This window comes from Tenrec ecaudatus, chromosome 1 (assembly GCF_050624435.1).
Source record: "Tenrec ecaudatus isolate mTenEca1 chromosome 1, mTenEca1.hap1, whole genome shotgun sequence".
NCBI lineage: Eukaryota > Metazoa > Chordata > Mammalia > Afrosoricida > Tenrecidae > Tenrec > Tenrec ecaudatus.
Genome location: NC_134530.1, coordinates 242959589 through 242963787, shown reverse-complemented (window position 1 = coordinate 242963787; position 4199 = coordinate 242959589). Strand labels below are relative to the sequence as shown.

Below are 4199 nucleotides of genomic sequence, written 5' to 3'. Positions count from 1 at the left end.
TTCACTTTTAAGTCTCAATTTGACAACCGATTATGTAACTACTACAGATGGTATGTCTGCCCCAGCCTGAGGCTTTATCAGAACACCAGAGAATGCTCTTTTACCACTCTTCACCAGGTTAATAAGTGACAAACCCAAATCAAGCAGGCAATCAATTCTTTGGATATGCACATGCTTGCGGGCCTGGAATAGCACCCAGTCTCTTTTTCTCTCTTCCAATTCTATAAAATGCAGATTTAATTTTCAATTGTCTGCTTCAGTAAACATCTCATTTCAGATCTTCTCCTGCCACACCCAAGGAGGGAGAAGGAAAGACTCTTTGTTTATTTATCTTCTCTTATTAAATGTTCAACCTTAAAAGTAAGGGAAATATCTGGTACAGACAAGGTTTTGAGGGGTTTGTTTGTCTTTTTAATCATTTTCTTTTATTTTTTGAAATCATTTTAATGGGGGTTCATACAACTCTTATCACAATCCATACATACATCCATTGTGTCAAGCACAGTTGTACATTGGTTGCAATCAGCATTCTCGGAACATTTGTTGCTCCACTTAAGCCCTTGAGGGTTTTTGTTTGTTTGTTCTTAAGGCCATCAGTGTTGTATGCATATGAAAAATAATCTTCCATAGTGATTATGAGCATATGTAGTGAAATTACAAACACATCATTTAGATCCACATGCTTATTTGATCAATTTAAGGTCTTTGACGATGAGAAGGTATGCAGTAGGCAAGAATAGATACCTTCCTAAGTGGTCAGATCCCTTTTGCTGAGGTTGTTTCAAGATGACATCTGATATTGGCCCCTGAGGATGTTACTTCTCACCTTCTCTTGCCAACCATACAAAACATTCCACCTTTTCAATCACACAATTATATTCAAAACCAGCTTCCGGTTTTACTCTACCATATAAGGATCAGCATCTTTTTCAAAGGAATATTGCTATCAGCAGGGTTAATCAAAGAGTACCCATGGCTTTCATTGGCCAAATGTTTACCTCCGGGTGAGCATAAGTAGGAATTGTTAAAAGTCATCTTCTCAAGAATGAAATGTATTCAAACATTCATAGACAAATGATCAAGGGCCAAGATGAAAAAATATTTTTTACAAGAAAGTGTAACTGCACTGTCTTTTGAATGATCTACACAGTTCTACAAGAAATGTCACCGTTTCCCTCAGAAAATAAAGTTCTTCAATAGAAATTAAAGTTCTACCCAGAAGAATCTGAAGCAACATATCAAACAGGTTTCTGAAAGTAAGTGAGGAGTTTGTGGGATGCAGTGAGATCCGTGGAAAGAGGGTCGTGACGATGTGTGGGACTGCTGTGACATCCCAGAACACAACTGAGCTTTTCTCCTGCTCTGGGGCATGGGCCCGGCAACGCTCTACATGGTCAGGACAGCACTGAGGCCACCATGGACAACAGGCAGAGCACTAACCAGACAGAGGAAATTTAGATGGGTTTCCACATGTGTGTCGATGTTTTCAAGGTCAAATTTCAAAACTTGGAAACAAATCCCTAAAAATAGAACAATCTCTGTGTTATTTTCAGTGTTTTATGTCTGACATGGGAAATCCAAGTCTGAGGGGGGGCTCTCAGCCACCATCAGTGACACTTTCTGTCTGTCACACAGATTGTTCCGCATGTGTCCAGCTGCTGCCAGATGGGGCAGGGAGATTTCTGTGACTGATGGAAATCGTCTCCGATTCAGTGCTTCACAATGGAGAGCTGGCTTTCCACTATGGCCTAAAACTTCTTCAAATGCTGCTGGGTTGGTCAAGCGTTCTCTTGATTTAAGGGAAATGTCCTAAATACGTGGCTGACTTAGGGTCTTCGGCAAGCCGGGCAATCAGCTGACAAATTTCTCCATGCAAATTGCCACTGTCATACCCTCTTTGCAAACGACATGATGGTGACCTCACTACCTGTCAGATCATAAAAGCATCATAGGGGGCTGGTCTACCGCTCATGTCCAAGACTACATGGGCAGTGACATAACCTGTGCATGTGCAGAGCTTCCAGCTCATTGGTGCTGAGGTGTATGTAAGCGTGGGAAGTGATCCTCTCCTGTCGGTGCCTCACCAAGGCAGCCAGCATCCTCTTAAACCCCTGAACAGCAACTATTTTGAGATGATAGATAATTCTTTTCTTTAGCTGTGTTTAAGAAAAAACGTTTCCATTCAAACTTAGATACAGTATTTTTAATGGAGTCTTCAAGGTTTTGTTTTCAGACTTCAGCGTCCTAGCTGAAAAAGAAGCCATTTTCTTAACTCTGGCATATTCCATTTGTGAGAACTTCAATATACCGTATATACTCGTTTATAAGCCAAGTTTTTTCAGCACATTTTTATGCAGCTTTTGTGATGAAATTAGGTGCCTTGGCTGATATTCGGTTCAGCTTATAGTCGAGTATATATGGTGACCCTCCATCATTTTAACTGTGTCCCCATGTTTCAAATACAATCCACATAAGATCCTAGTGAAGAAAGCATACTTCTCTGGGCAAAAACTTTGGCAATCAGAGCAATTGAAAAATGAGTCGCCTTTTTCAAAAGTGAAGAATCTGGAACCTCAACTATTGGGTTATAAAACCATGTCCTTTAGTACTTACTGACCAGAGAGGAAGGGATGGAGAGGTTGGTTTTCATTTGTAAAACAGTATTTTCTTATCAACAGGTTCCTTAGAGAGACTGTCAGAGAAGGAGGACACCACAGCCACTGAACCTCTCCGTCTGTGTCCTTTCCTCGGTGGATGGCTGGCCATGGTCAGCCTAATTCTAAGCAAGCATGAATTGCCTGGCCATCTGCCACAGCCACCATTGCCACAGGCTGTGGAGTAGCATGCTAGGAATCACCTCCAGAAAGTCCTGGGTAATGCAAATGGTTAATGTGCTTGACCACTAACTGAAAGGTTGGAGTTTATATCCACCTAAAGGCACCTTGGAAGAAGGGCCTGGGGGTCTATGTCTGCATATCTGCCATTGTGAACCACATCGAGCACGGGTCTATTTTGACACACATGGGGTCACCATGAGTCAGAATCAGCTGAGCAGAAATGGTTCGATTTTTAACAGTCCTAGGGATGTGGCACTGATGCTTCATCAAAAGAAGTTTCTGTTACAAATTTGTTTGACTTCTCTCTGAACCTGCTTAGCACACCCTTTCCTGGATTCTTCTTGGACACATATCCCAACCAGGAACTCGGGGCCTTGGCTGAACTGAATCTTCTTTTCTGATTGATTGGAGAATGAATCTCCCATAATAGAAACACCAAAGAGCAAGTCAAGGATGGAGGCAGTTCACTGGGACTGTGTTGCTGTGACTCAATAGATTTCTCTTGCTCAGAGAAAGCCCAGGACTCCCTGCTTGCTAGGTCTTTGTGCTGTCCCACCTGGAGCAGGGGCCTCATTCCAGCCTTCTTCCTCACCTATCTTAATTCACGGGCACCCCAGAAAGCCACTTAGGAGTACATGAAGCATTTGCCCTTTAATTCTCAGATGTATGTGATTTGGGGGGAGGGGAAGAGAAAGAAATAGCAGAGAAGAAAATGTCCTAAGGACGTCAGAGGGAGAGAAATGTGGAGAGCAGATGCTGCTACTGGTTTTTGTCCCTGTTTTATCTTTTCAAAATACATAAAACATGAGTAATTAGGGAGAAATAGTTCCAGCTTTGAGAAAAATTAAAAAGTGGTATTTTAGAGTTTAAGTTGAACTTCTTGCATATTAAATCGTTGGGCTAGTTAACACACTTTATGGAGTCATAAAATTCTAGAGCAAGAATCGAACTTGCAAGCCACGTATTCCACCTCCTGGCCTTTGAGTTGGGGAACGAACCCTGCAAACTAGAAAATGCCCTTCTTCTTGCTTACCATTTATAAATTGCCGTTTCTCCTCTGTTGACCCAGCTTTGTCATCCAGTCAAGATATATTTCCTTAGGGAAATACCCATCACTCATGTTATTCACTTAGTAAATACTTTGTAAGCAGCTACTCTGTTTCAGTCACTCACTTGGATCCCAGATATGCAAACACTTGATTCCTGAGATGTATGTATGTATTCATTTTACATTGGTTATAATATACTAGTTCCTGTAGGGCTAACACCAGAAGCTGTGGTGCTATAGTGGTTATGTTTGGGGTGGCCACCCTCAAGGTCAGCAGTTCAAAGCCATCAGCTGCTCCAAGGGATAAAGATTAC

At 41.8% G+C, this 4199-nt stretch overlaps 1 pseudogene; it reads right to left on the bottom strand.

Annotated features, from left to right (window-relative positions):
* Positions 1-1557: 1557 nt before the first annotated feature.
* On the bottom strand, positions 1558-3262 carry LOC142439925 (DENN domain-containing protein 10 pseudogene; annotated as a pseudogene).
* Positions 3263-4199: the final 937 nt, after the last annotated feature.